At 35.5% G+C, this 19,342-nt stretch overlaps 1 long non-coding RNA gene across 1 annotated transcript; it reads right to left on the reverse strand.

Annotated features, from left to right (window-relative positions):
• Positions 1-968: 968 nt before the first annotated feature.
• On the reverse strand, positions 969-3,289 carry LOC146936178 (uncharacterized). Its single transcript, XR_015033137.1, has 2 exons — positions 3,235-3,289; positions 969-1,268 (listed from the first exon to the last, which is right to left on the reverse strand). It is a non-coding gene; the product is annotated as an uncharacterized LOC146936178 (long non-coding RNA).
• Positions 3,290-19,342: the final 16,053 nt, after the last annotated feature.

A 19,342-nucleotide genomic window follows, 5' to 3' on the forward strand; every position in this document is an offset into this window, starting at 1 on the left:
TCCACCTTTACTCTAATCTGATGATATCCTGATCTCAAATCAATCTTGCTAAACACTTTTGCACCAACCAACTGATCCATCAAATCATCAATCCTCAGAAACGGATACCGATTCTTGATTGTCACCTTGTTCAACTGCCGATAATCCACACACAACCTCATGCTTCCATCTTTCTTCTTAACCAACAACACAGGAGCTCCCCACGGCGAAACACTTGGCCTGATAAACTGTTTCTCCAACAACTCTTCCAACTGCTTCTTCAACTCTCCCAACTCTGATGCAGACATCCGATACGGCGCAATCGAAATAGGACTCGTTCCAGGCACCAAATCAATTGCAAACTCAACTTCCCTCTCCGGCGGTAACTCGGTAATGTCGTCCGGAAAAACTTCTGGAAACTCTTGCACTACCGGCAAATCACCAACTCCTTTCTCACTACTCTCCTTCAAGGAAGCAAACATCATGAATACACAAGCTTCACCATCCAAAGACTTCTTCACTTGCTCCGCGGTCAAGAACCTTCTACCTTCCTCAGCTACCGACTTAGAAAACGTCACACTCTTGGTCAAACAATTAATGTTAACACCAAAAGTCAACATCCAATCCATACCAAAAATAACGTCCATATGCTGCAACGGAAGACACACAAGATCCAACTCAAAATCAACATGAACCTTAACACAAACCACAACAAACTGAGCCTCCGCAGCCAAAGATACCTTCCCTTGCCAGACCCAACGAACCTGAAACAACCTGCTTCTCCCCCACTACGCTCAAACCCACCTAACAGAACGGAACAACACAACAAGTACCGACAGTACTTCCGTACATGTCGCATACAAACAGGAAATTCAACGGTTTTTGGTCTGGACAAGACCGACCACGGCTCTGATACCAACTTGTAACACCCTATTTCTATTAAGCGGTAAAACGCGCGAATACATCAGAAATATTCTAGAAATAGATGCTACGTCTCAAAACAAACCCAACAATATCGTGCATATATATAATATCTCAACGATCTCAGCGGAATTCAAATCATAAACTTCAACATATACATGCCATGGTCAATAAATCCTCAAATGAAAATACTTCAAATCCGACAAGTGGACAATAGCAACAACATAGCAACAGAATCCAAAACAACAAATAGACGCTAAGCCTAATCAGAGCCTAGATACTACGACACTGACACGACAACGGAGAAAGCTCCCGTCGTCCAAACATCCAACAAGCAAACTCACCAAGCGTCTAGTCCTGCACAACGTCTACCCATCCATACAGACAGGTAGGCGGTCGAAACCACTGGGGGTAAGTATTACATTAATCATAATCAAACTATAATAGACAGATGTATAATTGTAAAAGAGTTCACAAGTATTTGCATGAATGTTCAACATCAATCATTCAATCATACAAGCAATACAAGTATACACTTACCACCCATCATTATAAATCTCAAAAACAATCATCTGACAATTCAATTTATGCAATGCGCCTAGACTTGACACATATATGCATGTGGTACCAAATCAACAACAATGGATGCAACAAAAACATCCAAGTAAGAGTACACCTCCTCTTACTATGTAAAAGTACACCTCCTTTTACATTTCAACAATAACAACAACATGATATGATGCATGGACATATAGCAATGACTCGATAATGCACAACTCCAACATAACATCTATCAAAACAATGTAAAAGTACACCTCCTTTTACATTTCAACAACTCAACAACATTGCATTATCAAGAATCATGCCCATACATTCAACAATCATAGCTCACATAAGGTTCATCCACATTCATCATCATCAATTTACAATTCGTTTCCATTTACATCACATAAATCAAGTAAAATGGAATAACACAACAATTTATGATAAACATCATTCTCAACCTTCCACAATCATTCAAACACAATTATGTAATCATATGTGACCATTCACAAAAGATTCATAAGACTTTAGTCCTTCAAGATTCATTTCTACTAAGTTCGTCTCCAAAAGTCACCTTTTAAAAATAATAGAATTTATGAACCAAAACCAACTCTACAAGCTCTATTGCCTATGCCATGTATTCTCACAAGTTTCTTATAGGTGCAGTAGAGGATACATAAGCATTTCATCGGCCACACATGAAGAATTCCCAAAAATCACGAAGTTCGTCTCTTGGCATCATTTTGCAAAACCAATTCATTTCAAAAACAAAACCAAGTTAGATCCAAGCTATGATACTCCTAGAAGCTTAATTATAAATTGATTGAATTAGGCTAGGTGTTTGGAATCCATCGGCATGCTTAAAAGTACACAAAAATACGAAAAAACAATGTTTTGGGATTCTGCAGAACTGACACGGTCGTGTCATCAGGACACACGGTCGTGTCATCCCTTACAGGAGACTCTGACACGGTCGTGTCATCCAGACACACGGTCGTGTCATTCCACCAGTACAGCAAAATGCATTTTTACGTTTTCGTGCATAAAATCTTGTTTTCGAATCCGATTTCAGTTCCGTTTTCGCCAATGTATTCCTAACACTTAGACCGTACAAACCACACTTGAAAACTTGACATTTCAACATTAAAACAACTTAATCAAACTCATCCCAAAATGACTTATTTTGTAAAAGCTCTTAAAATGACTTTTAACCAAAAACCCATTTTCTTTCCAAAATGATTTCTCTCCAAAGCCAAGTGATTAAAACAGAAAATCATACCATCCTAACCATTCTAACAATCTTCCTTAACTCATTCAACATCATCAAAATCAAACTTCTTCATTTTCAACCCATTTTCACAAAAGTTGTAAAATCACTACAATTCAATCACAACAATACTTTCGCCAACACCCAAAGCATAAATTGATGAGAACATCATAGCACAACAACAACTACATCATATAATCGTGATCTCACCATCATTCAACAACAACAACAACCAATCATAAATTCATCAATAATTCATCAACAACAACATCTCTCAACAACAACAACAACAATCAATTTTTGGGCAAAACACAAAGCATACATATGTACATGATTTAAGCTTGCAATTTCATCATCAACAACTCAATTATCATTCCATTTACATACCCAAACATTGCATCAAAACACAAACACGAATTTACCAATTAATTCCACAATAATCAATTATTCAAATAAGCACTTAAGTAAAGAATTAGGGTAGAAGCTACAACTAAGTGATTATGAGTAAAGACTAACCCCCTTACCTCTAACACCAAGAATCCTTAATTCAAGCTTCAATTTAGCTCCTAGATGGTGAATCTGCCTCTTGCCTTTAACCCTTGTTCTTGCTCCTCTCTCTAGTTTCTATCTCTTCTCCTCTCCAATGAAATGAAATGAAAATGTTGTAACCCTATCTCTTCTCACCAACATTAGTTTATAAAGGCTCACTTAATGGGCTCATCTCACAAATCTTAATGGGCCTAACCCATTTCTAATTCAACCTCAAAAATGTTACTACTCACTTACCGGTAAAATACAACACTAACGGTCACTTAACGATAATTAAAATAATTACTACACCCTCTCTAGTAACTAGGTAAAATAATAACTTCCACTAAACACTAAAAAAAATAACTTTCTGCAAAATTACAAAATTGCCACTGCCCTCAAAATGACCAAAATGCCCCTAAGTCCAAAATGACTAAAATACCCTTCTACACCGAATTCTACGAATCCCGACCAAAAATACACACAGAGGCAAATAATCACATAAGAGCACATATAACACACATAATAAATAATAAAATAAAACTAGCGAAAATCGGGCTGTTACACTTCAATTCGATAAGGCTTGGCCACTTTATGCCCTTTTTAGTGAAAGAAAAAGGGTCAAAAACGAGTAAAATCCGTAAATTAACAAGGAAATTCACCTAACCCCCATTTTGGCCATTATTGAAAATTCTAAAATCAACCATGGAAGTCATAGATATGCTCGTTAGATTTCCTAGGAACTATTACATGCTTCGATTCGATAAGGCTAGGCCACGTTTTGCCCTTTTTAGTGAAAGAAAAAGAATCAAAAACGAGTAAAATCCGTAAATTAACAAGGAAATTCACTTTACCCCCATTTTGGCCGTTTTTGAAATTTCTAAAATCAACCATGGAAGTCGTAGATATGCTCGTTAGATTTCGTAGGAACTATTACATGCATCGATTCGATAAGGCTAGGCCACTTTATGACCTTTTTAGTGAAAGAAAAATGGTCAAAAACGAGTAAAATTTGTAAATTTACAAGGAAATTAACTTAACCCTCATTTTGGCCATTTTTGAAAATTCTAAAATCAACTGTCGATGTCGTAGATATGCTTGTTATATTTCCTAGGAACTATTACATGGTTCAATGCGATAAGGCTAGACCACTTTATGCCCTTTTTAGTGAAAGAAAAAGGGTCAAAAACGAGTAAAATCCGTAAATTAACAAGGAAATTCACCTAACCCCCATTTTGGCCGTTTTTGAAAATTCTAAAATAAACCATGGAAGTCGCAGATATGCTCGTTAGATTTCGTAGGAACTATTACATGCTTCAATTCGATAAGGCTAGGCCACTTTATGCAATTTTTAGTGAAAGAAAAAGGATCAAAATCGAGTAAAATCCGTAAATCAACAAGGAAATTCACTTTACCACCATTTTGGCCGTTTTTGAAATTTCTAAAATCAACAATGGAAGTCGAAGATATGCTCGTTAGATTTCCTAGGAACTATTACATGCTTCAATTCGATAAGGCTTGGCCACTTTATGCCCTTTTTAGTGAAAGAAAAAGGGTCAAAAACGAGTAAAATCCGTAAATTAACAATGAAATTCACCTAACCCCCATTTTGGCCATTATTGAAAATTCTAAAATCAACCATGGAAGTCATAGATATGCTCGTTAGATTTCCCAGGAACTATTACATGCTTCGATTCGATAAGGCTAGGCCACGTTATGCCCTTTTTAGTGAAAGAAAAAGAATCAAAAACGAGTAAAATCCGTAAATTAACAAGGAAATTCACCTAACCCCCATTTTGGCCGTTTTTGAAAATTCTAAAATCAACCATGGAAGTCATAGATATGCTCGTTAGATTTCCTATGAACTATTACATGCTTCGATTCGATAAGACTAGGCCACGTTATGCCCTTTTTAGTGAAAGAAAAAGGATCAAAATCGAGTAAAATTCGCAAATTAACAAGGAAATTAACGTAACCCCCATTTTGGCCGTTTTTGAAAATTCTAAAATCAACCATGGAAGTCGTAGATACGCTCGTTAGATTTCTTAGGAACTATTACATGCTTCAATTCGATAAGGCTAGGCCACTTTATGCCCTTTTTAGTGAAAGAAAAAGGGTCAAAAACGAGTAAAATTCGTAAATTAACAAGGAAATTCATCTAACCCCGATTTTGGCCGTTATTGAAAATTCTAAAATCAACCATGGAAGTCATAGATAAGCTCGTTTGAATTCCTAGGAACTATTACACGCTTCGATTCGATAAGGCTAGGCCACGTTATGCCCTTTTTAGTGAAAGAAAAAGGATCAAAATCGAGTAAAATTCGTAAATTAACAAGGAAATTAACGTAACCCCCATTTTGGCCGTTTTTGAAAATTCTAAAATCAACCATGGAAGTCGTAGATATGCTCGTTAGATTTCCTAGGAACTATTACATGCTTCAATTTGATAAGGCTTGGCCACTTTATGCCCTTTTTACTGAAAGAAAAAGGGTCAAAAACGAGTAAAATCCGTAAATTAACAAGGAAATTCACCTAACCCCCATTTTGGCCATTATTGAAAATTCTAAAATCAACCATGGAAGTCATAGATATGCTTGTTAGATTTCCTAGGAACTATTACATGCTTCGATTCGATAAGGCTAGGCCACGTTATGCCCTTTTTAGTGAAAGAAAAAGAATCAAAAAGGAGTAAAATACGTAAATTAACAAGGAAATTCACTTTACCCCCATTTTGGCCATTTTTGAAATTTCTAATATCAACCATGGAAGTCGTAGATATGCTCGTTAGATTTCGTAGGAACTATTACATGCTTCGATTCGATAAGGCTAGGCCACTTTATGACCTTTTTAGTGAAAGAAAAATGGTCAAAAACGAGTAAAATTTGTAAATTTACAAGGAAATTAACTTAACCCTCATTTTGGCCATTTTTGAAAATTCTAAAATCAACTGTCGATGTCGTAGATATGCTTGTTATATTTCCTAGGAACTATTACATGGTTCAATGCGATAAGGCTAGACCACTTTATGCCCTTTTTAGTGAAAGAAAAAGGGTCAAAAACGAGTAAAATCCGTAAATTAACAAGGAAATTCACCTAACCCCCATTTTGGCCGTTTTTGAAAATTCTAAAATCAACCATGGAAGTCGCAGATATGCTCGTTAGATTTCCTAGGAACTATTACATGCTTCAATTCGATAAGGCTAGGCCACTTTATGCGATTTTTAGTGAAAGAAAAAGGGTCAAAACCGAGTAAAATCCGTAAATTAACAAGGAAATTCACCTAACCCCCATTTTGGCCGTTTTTGAAAATTCTAAAATCAACCATGGAAGTCATAGATATGCTCGTTAGATTTCCTATGAACTATTACATGCTTCGATTCGATAAGGCTAGGCCACGTTATGCCCTTTTTAGTGAAAGAAAAAGGATCAAAATCAAGTAAAATTCGTAAATTAACAAGGAAATTAACGTAATCCCCATTTTGGCCGTTTTTGAAAATTCTAAAATCAACCATGGAAGTCGTAGATATGCTCGTTAGATTTCCTAGGAACTATTACATGCTTCAACTCGATAAGGCTAGGCCACTTTATGCCCTTTTTAGTGAAAGAAAAAGGGTCAAAAACGAGTAGAATCCGTAAATTAACAAGGAAATTCATCTAACCCCCATTTTGGCCGTTATTGAAAATTCTAAAATCAACCATGGAATTCATAGATAAGCTTGTTAGAATTCCTAGGAACTATTACACGCTTCGACTCGATAAGGCTAGGCCACGTTATGCCCTTTTTAGTGAAAGAAAAAGGATCATAAAACGAGTAAAATCCGTAAATTAACAAGGAATATCACTTTACCACCATTTTGGCCGTTTTTGAAATTTCTAAAATCAACCATGGAAGTCGTAGATATGCTCGTTAGATTTCCTAGGAACTATTACATGCTTCGATTCGATAAGGCTAGGCCACGTTATGCCCTTTTTAGTGAAAGAAAAAGGATCAAAATCGAGTAAAATCCGTAAATCAACAAGGAAATTCACTTTACCACCATTTTGGCCGTTTTTGAAATTTCTAAAATCAACAATGGAAGTCGAAGATATGCTCGTTAGATTTCCTAGGAACTATTACATGCTTCGATTCGATAAGGCTAGGCCACGTTATGCCCTTTTTAGTGAAAGAAAAAGGATCAAAATCGAGTAAAATTCGTAAATTAACAAGGAAATTAACGTAACCCCCATTTTGGCCGTTTTTGAAAATTCTAAAATCAACCATGGAAGTCGTAGATATGCTCGTTAGATTTCCTAGGAAATATTACAAGCTTCAATTCGATAAGGCTTGGCCACTTTATGCCCTTTTTAGTGAAAGAAAAAGGGTCAAAAACGAGTAAAATCCGTAAATTAACAAGGAAATTCACCTAACCCCCATTTTGGCCATTATTGAAAATTCTAAAATCAACCATGGAAGTCATAGATATGCTTGTTAGATTTCCTAGGAACTATTACATGCTTCGATTCGATAAGGCTAGGCCACGTTATGCCCTTTTTAGTGAAAGAAAAAGAATCAAAAAGGAGTAAAATACGTAAATTAACAAGGAAATTCACTTTACCCCCATTTTGGCCATTTTTGAAATTTCTAATATCAACCATGGAAGTCGTAGATATGCTCGTTAGATTTCGTAGGAACTATTACATGCTTCGATTCGATAAGGCTAGGCCACTTTATGACCTTTTTAGTGAAAGAAAAATGGTCAAAAACGAGTAAAATTTGTAAATTTACAAGGAAATTAACTTAACCCTCATTTTGGCCATTTTTGAAAATTCTAAAATCAACTGTCGATGTCGTAGATATGCTTGTTATATTTCCTAGGAACTATTACATGGTTCAATGCGATAAGGCTAGACCACTTTATGCCCTTTTTAGTGAAAGAAAAAGGGTCAAAAACGAGTAAAATCCGTAAATTAACAAGGAAATTCACCTAACCCCCATTTTGGCCGTTTTTGAAAATTCTAAAATCAACCATGGAAGTCATAGATATGCTCGTTAGATTTCCTATGAACTATTACATGCTTCGATTCGATAAGGCTAGGCCACGTTATGCCCTTTTTAGTGAAAGAAAAAGGATCAAAATCAAGTAAAATTCGTAAATTAACAAGGAAATTAACGTAATCCCTATTTTGGCCGTTTTTGAAAATTCTAAAATCAACCATGGAAGTCGTAGATATGCTCGTTAGATTTCGTAGGAACTATTACATGCTTCAACTCGATAAGGCTAGGCCACTTTATGCCCTTTTTAGTGAAAGAAAAAGGGTCAAAAACGAGTAGAATCCGTAAATTAACAAGGAAATTCATCTAACCCCCATTTTGGCCGTTATTGAAAATTCTAAAATCAACCATGGAATTCATAGATAAGCTTGTTAGAATTCCTAGGAACTATTACACGCTTCGACTCGATAAGGCTAGGCCACGTTATGCCCTTTTTAGTGAAAGAAAAAGGATCAAAAAACGAGTAAAATCCGTAAATTAACAAGGAATATCACTTTACCACCATTTTGGCCGTTTTTGAAATTTCTAAAATCAACCATGGAAGTCGTAGATATGCTCGTTAGATTTCCTAGGAACTATTACATGCTTCGATTCGATAAGGCTAGGCCACGTTATGCCCTTTTTAGTGAAAGAAAAAGGATCAAAATCGAGTAAAATCCGTATATCAACAAGGAAATTCACTTTACCACCATTTTGGCCGTTTTTGAAATTTCTAAAATCAACAATGGAAGTCGAAGATATGCTCGTTAGATTTCCTAGGAACTATTACATGCTTCGATTCGATAAGGCTAGGCCACGTTATGCCCTTTTTAGTGAAAGAAAAAGGATCAAAATCGAGTAAAATTCGTAAATTAACAAGGAAATTAACGTAACCCCCATTTTGGCCGTTTTTGAAAATTCTAAAATCAACCATGGAAGTCGTAGATATGCTCGTTAGATTTCCTAGGAACTATTACAAGCTTCAATTCGATAAGGCTTGGCCACTTTATGCCCTTTTTAGTGAAAGAAAAAGGGTCAAAAACGAGTAAAATCCGTAAATTAACAAGGAAATTCACCTAACCCCCATTTTGGCCATTATTGAAAATTCTAAAATCAACCATGGAAGTCATAGATATGCTCGTTAGATTTCCTATGAACTATTACATGCTTCGATTCGATAAGGCTAGGCCACGTTATGCCCTTTTTAGTGAAAGAAAAAGGATCAAAATCGAGTAAAATTCGTAAATTAACAAGGAAATTAACGTAACCCCCATTTTGGCCGTTTTTGAAAATTCTAAAATCAACCATGGAAGTCGTAGATACGCTCGTTAGATTTCCTAGGAACTATTACATGCTTCAATTCGATAAGGCTAGGCCACTTTATGCCCTTTTTAGTGAAAGAAAAAGGGTCAAAAACGAGTAAAATTCGTAAATTAACAAGGAAATTCATCTAACCCCGATTTTGGCTGTTATTGAAAATTCTAAAATCAACCATGGAAGTCATAGATAAGCTCGTTTGAATTCCTAGGAACTATTACACGCTTCGATTCGATAAGGCTAGGCCAAGTTATGCCTTTTTTAGTGAAAGAAAAAGGATCAAAAAACGAGTAAAATCCGTAAATTAACAAGGAATATCACTTTACCACCATTTTGCCCGTTTTTGAAATTTCTAAAATCAACCATGGAAGTCGTAGATATGCTTGTTAGATTTCCTAGGAACTATTACGTGCTTCGATTCGATAAGGCTAGGCCACGTTATGCCCTTTTTAGTGAAAGAAAAAGGATCAAAATCGAGTAAAATCCGTAAATCAACAAGGAAATTCACTTTACCACCATTTTGGCCGTTTTTGAAATTTCTAAAATCAACAATGGAAGTCGAAGATATGCTCGTTAGATTTCCTAGGAACTATTGCATGCTTCGATTCGATAAGGCTAGGCCACGTTATGCCCTTTTTAGTGAAAGAAAAAGGATCAAAATCGAGTAAAATTCGTAAATTAACAAGGAAATTAACGTAACCCCCATTTTGGCCGTTTTTGAAAATTCTAAAATCAACCATGGAAGTCGTAGATATGCTCGTTAGATTTCCTAGGAACTATTACATGCTTCAATTTGATAAGGCTTGGCCACTTTATGCCCTTTTTAGTGAAAGGAAAAGGGTCAAAAACGAGTAAAATCCGTAAATTAACAAGGAAATTCACCTAACCCCCATTTTGGCCATTATTGAAAATTCTAAAATCAACCATGGAAGTCATAGATATGCTCGTTAGATTTCCTATGAACTATTACATGCTTCGATTCGATAAGGCTAGGCCACTTTATGACCTTTTTAGTGAAAGAAAAATGGTCAAAAACGAGTAAAATTTGTAAATTTACAAGGAAATTAACTTAACCCTCATTTTGGCCATTTTTGAAAATTCTAAAATCAACTGTCGATGTCGTAGATATGCTTGTTATATTTCCTAGGAACTATTACATGGTTCAATGCGATAAGGCTAGACCACTTTATGCCCTTTTTAGTGAAAGAAAAAGGGTCAAAAACGAGTAAAATCCGTAAATTAACAAGGAAATTCGCCTAACCCCCATTTTGGCCGTTTTTGAAAATTCTAAAATCAACCATGGAAGTCGCAGATATGCTCGTTAGATTTCCTAGGAACTATTACATGCTTCAATTCGATAAGGCTAGGCCACTTTATGCCATTTTTAGTGAAAGAAAAAGGATCAAAATCGAGTAAAATCCGTAAATCAACAAGGAAATTCACTTTACCACCATTTTGGCCGTTTTTGAAATTTCTAAAATCAACAATGGAAGTCGAAGATATGCTCGTTAGATTTCCTAGGAACTATTACATGCTTCGATTCGATAAGGCTAGGCCACGTTATGCCCTTTTTAGTGAAAGAAAAAGGATCAAAATCGAGTAAAATTCGTAAATTAACAAGGAAATTAACGTAACCCCCATTTTGGCCGTTTTTGAAAATTCTAAAATCAACAATGGAAGTCGTAGATATGCTCGTTAGATTTCCTAGGAACTATTACAAGCTTCAATTCGATAAGGCTAGGCCACGTTATGCCCTTTTTAGTGAAAGAAAAAGGATCAAAATCGAGTAAAATTCGTAAATTAACAAGGAAATTAACGTAACCCCCATTTTGGCCGTTTTTGAAAATTCTAAAATCAACCATGGAAGTCGTAGATATGCTCGTTAGATTTCCTAGGAACTATTACAAGCTTCAATTCGATAAGGCTTGGCCACTTTATGCCCTTTTTAGTGAAAGAAAAAGGGTCAAAAACGAGTAAAATCCGTAAATTAACAAGGAAATTCACCTAACCCCCATTTTGGCCATTATTGAAAATTCTAAAATCAACCATGGAAGTCATAGATATGCTCGTTAGATTTCCTATGAACTATTACATGCTTCGATTCGATAAGGCTAGGCCACGTTATGCCCTTTTTAGTGAAAGAAAAAGGATCAAAATCGAGTAAAATTCATAAATTAACAAGGAAATTAACGTAACCCCCATTTTGGCCGTTTTTGAAAATTCTAAAATCAACCATGGAAGTCGTAGATACGCTCGTTAGATTTCCTAGGAACTATTACATGCTTCAATTCGATAAGGCTAGGCCACTTTATGCCCTTTTTAGTGAAAGAAAAAGGGTCAAAAACGAGTAAAATTCGTAAATTAACAAGGAAATTCATCTAACCCCGATTTTGGCTGTTATTGAAAATTCTAAAATCAACCATGGAAGTCATAGATAAGCTCGTTTGAATTCCTAGGAACTATTACACGCTTCGATTCGATAAGGCTAGGCCAAGTTATGCCTTTTTTAGTGAAAGAAAAAGGATCAAAAAACGAGTAAAATCCGTAAATTAACAAGGAATATCACTTTACCACCATTTTGGCCGTTTTTGAAATTTCTAAAATCAACCATGGAAGTCGTAGATATGCTTGTTAGATTTCCTAGGAACTATTACGTGCTTCGATTCGATAAGGCTAGGCCACGTTATGCCCTTTTTAGTGAAAGAAAAAGGATCAAAATCGAGTAAAATCCGTAAATCAACAAGGAAATTCACTTTACCACCATTTTGGCCGTTTTTGAAATTTCTAAAATCAACAATGGAAGTCGAAGATATGCTCGTTAGATTTCCTAGGAACTATTGCATGCTTCGATTCGATAAGGCTAGGCCACGTTATGCCCTTTTTAGTGAAAGAAAAAGGATCAAAATCGAGTAAAATTCGTAAATTAACAAGGAAATTAACGTAACCCCCATTTTGGCCGTTTTTGAAAATTCTAAAATCAACCATGGAAGTCGTAGATATGCTCGTTAGATTTCCTAGGAACTATTACATGCTTCAATTTGATAAGGCTTGGCCACTTTATGCCCTTTTTAGTGAAAGGAAAAGGGTCAAAAACGAGTAAAATCCGTAAATTAACAAGGAAATTCACCTAACCCCCATTTTGGCCATTATTGAAAATTCTAAAATCAACCATGGAAGTCATAGATATGCTTGTTAGATTTCCTAGGAACTATAACATGCTTCGATTCGATAAGGCTAGGCCACGTTATGCCCTTTTTAGTGAAAGAAAAAGCATCAAAAAGGAGTAAAATCCGTAAATTAACAAGGAAATTCACTTTACCCCCATTTTGGCCATTTTTGAAATTTCTAATATCAACCATGGAAGTCGTAGATATGCTCGTTAGATTTCGTAGGAACTATTACATGCTTCGATTCGATAAGGCTAGGCCACTTTATGACCTTTTTAGTGAAAGAAAAATGGTCAAAAACGAGTAAAATTTGTAAATTTACAAGGAAATTAACTTAACCCTCATTTTGGCCATTTTTGAAAATTCTAAAATCAACTGTCGATGTCGTAGATATGCTTGTTATATTTCCTAGGAACTATTACATGGTTCAATGCGATAAGGCTAGACCACTTTATGCCCTTTTTAGTGAAAGAAAAAGGGTCAAAAACGAGTAAAATCCGTAAATTAACAAGGAAATTCACCTAACCCCCATTTTGGCCGTTTTTGAAAATTCTAAAATCAACCATGGAAGTCGCAGATATGCTCGTTAGATTTCCTTGGAACTATTACATGCTTCAATTCGATAAGGCTAGGCCACTTTATGCCATTTTTAGTGAAAGAAAAAGGGTCAAAACCGAGTAAAATCCGTAAATTAACAAGGAAATTCACCTAACCCCCATTTTGGCCGTTTTTGAAAATTCTAAAATCAACCATGGAAGTCATAGATATGCTCGTTAGATTTCCTATGAACTATTACATGCTTCGATTCGATAAGGCTAGGCCACGTTATGCCCTTTTTAGTGAAAGAAAAAGGATCAAAATCAAGTAAAATTCGTAAATTAACAAGGAAATTAACGTAATCCCCATTTTGGCCGTTTTTGAAAATTCTAAAATCAACCATGGAAGTCGTAGATATGCTCGTTAGATTTCCTAGGAACTATTACATGCTTCAACTCGATAAGGCTAGGCCACTTTATGCCCTTTTTAGTGAAAGAAAAAGGGTCAAAAACGAGTAGAATCCGTAAATTAACAAGGAAATTCATCTAACCCCCATTTTGGCCGTTATTGAAAATTCTAAAATCAACCATGGAATTCATAGATAAGCTTGTTAGAATTCCTAGGAACTATTACACGCTTCGACTCGATAAGGCTAGTCCACGTTATGCCCTTTTTAGTGAAAGAAAAAGGATCAAAAAACGAGTAAAATCCGTAAATTAACAAGGAATATCACTTTACCACCATTTTGGCCGTTTTTGAAATTTCTAAAATCAACCATGGAAGTCGTAGATATGCTCGTTAGATTTCCTAGGAACTATTACATGCTTCGATTCGATAAGGCTAGGCCACGTTATGCCCTTTTTAGTGAAAGAAAAAGGATCAAAATCGAGTAAAATCCGTAAATCAACAAGGAAATTCACTTTACCACCATTTTGGCCGTTTTTGAAATTTCTAAAATCAACAATGGAAGTCGAAGATATGCTCGTTAGATTTCCTAGGAACTATTACATGCTTCGATTCGATAAGGCTAGGCCACGTTATGCCCTTTTTAGTGAAAGAAAAAGGATCAAAATCGAGTAAAATTCGTAAATTAACAAGGATTTTAACGTAACCCCCATTTTGGCCGTTTTTGAAAATTCTAAAATCAACCATGGAAGTCGTAGATATGCTCGTTAGATTTCCTAGGAACTATTACAAGCTTCAATTCGATAAGGCTTGGCCACTTTATGCCCTTTTTAGTGAAAGAAAAAGGGTCAAAAACGAGTAAAATCCGTAAATTAACAAGGAAATTCACCTAACCCCCATTTTGGCCATTATTGAAAATTCTAAAATCAACCATGGAAGTCATAGATATGCTTGTTAGATTTCCTAGGAACTATTATATGCTTCGATTCGATAAGGCTAGGCCACGTTATGCCCTTTTTAGTGAAAGAAAAAGAATCAAAAACGAGAAAATCCGTAAATTAACAAGGAAATTCACTTTACCCCCATTTTGGCCGTTTTTGAAATTTCTAATATCAACCATGGAAGTCGTAGATATGCTCGTTAGATTTCGTAGGAACTATTACATGCTTCGATTCGATAAGGCTAGGCCACTTTATGACCTTTTTAGTGAAAGAAAAATGGTCAAAAACGAGTAAAATTTGTAAATTTACAAGGAAATTAACTTAACCCTCATTTTGGCCATTTTTGAAAATTCTTAAATCAACTGTGGATGTCGTAGATATGCTTGTTATATTTCCTAGGAACTATTACATGGTTCAATGCGATAAGGCTAGACCACTTTATGCCCTTTTTAGTGAAAGAAAAAGGGTCAAAAACGAGTAAAATCCGTAAATTAACAAGGAAATTCACCTAACCCCCATTTTGGCCGTTTTTGAAAATTCTAAAATCAACCATGGAAGTCGCAGATATGCTCGTTAGATTTCCTAGGAACTATTACATGCTTCAATTCGATAAGGCTAGGCCACTTTATGCCATTTTTAGTGAAAGAAAAAGGGTCAAAACCGAGTAAAATCCGTAAATTAACAAGGAAATTCACCTAACCCCCATTTTGGCCGTTTTTGAAAATTCTAAAATCAACCATGGAAGTCATAGATATGCTCGTTAGATTTCCTATGAACTATTACATGCTTCGATTCGATACGGCTAGGCAACGTTATGCCCTTTTTAGTGAAAGAAAAAGGATCAAAATCAAGTAAAATTCGTAAATTAACAAGGAAATTAACGTAATCCCCATTTTGGCCGTTTTTGAAAATTCTAAAATCAACCATGGAAGTCGTAGATATGCTCGTTAGATTTCCTAGGAACTATTACATGCTTCAACTTGATAAGGCTAGGCCACTTTATGCCCTTTTTAGTGAAAGAAAAAGGGTCAAAAACGAGTAGAATCCGTAAATTAACAAGAAAATTCATCTAACCCCCATTTTGGCCGTTATTGAAAATTCTAAAATCAACCATGGAAATCATAGATAAGCTCGTTAGAATTCCTAGGAACTATTACACGCTTCGATTCGATAAGGCTAGGCCACGTTATGCCCTTTTTAGTGAAAGAAAAAGGATCAAAAACGAATAAAATAGGTAAATTAACAAGGAATATCACTTTACCACCATTTTGGCCGTTTTTGAAATTTCTAAAATCATCCCTGAAAGTCGTAGATATGCTCGTTAGATTACCTAGGAACTATTACATGGTTCAATTCGATAAGGCTTGGCCACTTTATGCCCTTTTTAGTGAAAGAAAAAGGATCAAAATCGAGTAAAATTCGTAAATTAACAAGGATTTTAACGTAACCCCCATTTTGGCCGTTTTTGAAAATTCTAAAATCAACCATGGAAGTCGTAGATATGCTCGTTAGATTTCCTAGGAACTATTACAAGCTTCAATTCGATAAGGCTTGGCCACTTTATGCCCTTTTTAGTGAAAGAAAAAGGGTCAAAAACGAGTAAAATCCGTAAATTAACAAGGAAATTCACCTAACCCCCATTTTGGCCATTATTGAAAATTCTAAAATCAACCATGGAAGTCATAGATATGCTTGTTAGATTTCCTAGGAACTATTATATGCTTTGATTCGATAAGGCTAGGCCACGTTATGCCCTTTTTAGTGAAAGAAAAAGAATCAAAAACGAGAAAATCCGTAAATTAACAAGGAAATTCACTTTACCCCCATTTTGGCCGTTTTTGAAATTTCTAATATCAACCATGGAAGTCGTAGATATGCTCGTTAGATTTCGTAGGAACTATTACATGCTTCGATTCGATAAGGCTAGGCCACTTTATGACCTTTTTAGTGAAAGAAAAATGGTCAAAAACGAGTAAAATTTGTAAATTTACAAGGAAATTAACTTAACCCTCATTTTGGCCATTTTTGAAAATTCTTAAATCAACTGTGGATGTCGTAGATATGCTTGTTATATTTCCTAGGAACTATTACATGGTTCAATGCGATAAGGCTAGACCACTTTATGCCCTTTTTAGTGAAAGAAAAAGGGTCAAAAACGAGTAAAATCCGTAAATTAACAAGGAAATTCACCTAACCCCCATTTTGGCCGTTTTTGAAAATTCTAAAATCAACCATGGAAGTCGCAGATATGCTCGTTAGATTTCCTAGGAACTATTACATGCTTCAATTCGATAAGGCTAGGCCACTTTATGCCATTTTTAGTGAAAGAAAAAGGGTCAAAACCGAGTAAAATCCGTAAATTAACAAGGAAATTCACCTAACCCCCATTTTGGCCGTTTTTGAAAATTCTAAAATCAACCATGGAAGTCATAGATATGCTCGTTAGATTTCCTATGAACTATTACATGCTTCGATTCGATAAGGCTAGGCAACGTTATGCCCTTTTTAGTGAAAGAAAAAGGATCAAAATCAAGTAAAATTCGTAAATTAACAAGGAAATTAACGTAATCCCCATTTTGGCCGTTTTTGAAAATTCTAAAATCAACCATGGAAGTCGTAGATATGCTCGTTAGATTTCCTAGGAACTATTACATGCTTCAACTTGATAAGGCTAGGCCACTTTATGCCCTTTTTAGTGAAAGAAAAAGGGTCAAAAACGAGTAGAATCCGTAAATTAACAAGAAAATTCATCTAACCCCCATTTTGGCCGTTATTGAAAATTCTAAAATCAACCATGGAAATCATAGATAAGCTCGTTAGAATTCCTAGGAACTATTACACGCTTCGATTCGATAAGGCTAGGCCACGTTATGCCCTTTTTAGTGAAAGAAAAAGGATCAAAAACGAATAAAATAGGTAAATTAACAAGGAATATCACTTTACCACCATTTTGGCCGTTTTTGAAATTTCTAAAATCATCCCTGAAAGTCGTAGATATGCTCGTTAGATTACCTAGGAACTATTACATGGTTCAATTCGATAAGGCTTGGCCACTTTATGCCCTTTTTAGTGAAAGAAAAAGGGTCAAAAACGAGTAAAATCCGTAAATTAACAAGGAAATTCACCTAACCCCCATTTTGGCCGTTTTTGAAAATTCTAAAATCAACCATGGAAGTCATAGATATGCTCGTTAGATTTCCTAGGAACTATTACATGCTTCGATTTGATAAGGCTTGGCCACTTTATGCCCTTTTTAGTGAAAGAAAAAGGGTCAAAAACGAGTAAAATCCGTAAATTAACAAGGAAATTCACCTAACCCCCATTTTGGTCGTTTTTGAAAATTCTAAAATCAACCATGGAAGTCATAGATATGCTCGTTAGATTTCCTAGGAACAATTACATGCTTCGATTCGATAGGGCTAGGCCACGTTATGCCCTTTTTAGTGAAAGAAAAAGGATCAAAAACGAGTAAAATCCGTAAATTAACAAGGAAATTCACTTTACCACCATTTTGGCCGTTTCTGAAATTTCTAAAATCAACCATGGAAGTCGTAGATATGCTCGTTAGATTTCCTAGGAACTATTACATGCTTCGATTCGATATGGCTTGGCCACTTTATGACCTTTTTAGTGAAAGAAAAATGGTCAGAAACGAGTAAAATTCGTAAATTTACAAGGAAATTAACTTAACCCCCATTTTGGCCGTTTTTGAAAATTCTAAAATCAACCGTGGATGTCGTAGATATGCTTGTTATATTTCCTAGGAACTATTACATGGTTCAATTCGATAAGGCTAGGCCACTTTATGCCCTTTTTAGTGAAAGAAAAAGGGTCAAAAACGAGTAAAATCCGTAAATTAACAAGGAAATTCACCCAACCCCCATTTTGGCCGTTTTTGAAAATTCTAAAATCAACCATGGAAGTCATATATATGCTCGTTAGATTTCCTATGAACTATTACATAATTCGATTCGATAAGGCTAGGCCACGTTATGCCCTTTTTAGTGAAAGAAAAAGGATCAAAATCGAGTAAAATTCGTAAATTAACAAGGAAATTAACGTAACCCCCATTTTGGCCGTTTTTGAAAATTCTAAAATCAACCATGGAAGTCGTAGATATGCTCATTAGATTTCCTAGGAACTATTACATGCTTCGATTCGATAAGGCTAGGCCATTTTATGCCCTTTTTAGTGAAAGAAAAAGGGTCAAAAACGAGTAAAATCCGTAAATTAACAAGGAAATTCATCTAACCCCCATTTTGGCCGTTATTGAAAATTCTAAAATCAACCATGGAAGTCATAGATAAGCTCGTTAGAATTCCTAGGAACTATTACACGCTTCGATTCGATAAGGCCAGACCACGTTATGCCCTTTTTAGTGAAAGAAAAAGGATCAAAAACGAATAAAATTCGTAAATTAACTAGGAATATCACTTTACCACCATTTTGGCCGTTTTTGAATTTTCTAAAATCAACCCTGAAAGTCGTAGATATGCTCGTTAGATTACCTAGGAACTATTACATGGTTCAATTCGATAAGGCTAGGCCACGTTATGCCCTTTTTAGTGAAAGAAAAAGGATCAAAAACGAGTAAAATCCGTAAATTAACAAGGAATATCACTTTACCACCATTTTGGCCGTTTTTGAAATTTCTAAAATCAACCATGGAAGTCGTAGATATGCTCGTTAGATTTCGTAGGAACTATTACATGCTTCGATTCGATAA

The sequence above is a fragment of the Medicago sativa genome, chromosome 3 (genome assembly GCF_051527215.1).
Source record: "Medicago sativa cultivar Bolivia chromosome 3, Bolivia_mono, whole genome shotgun sequence".
Taxonomy (NCBI): Eukaryota; Viridiplantae; Streptophyta; class Magnoliopsida; order Fabales; family Fabaceae; genus Medicago; species Medicago sativa.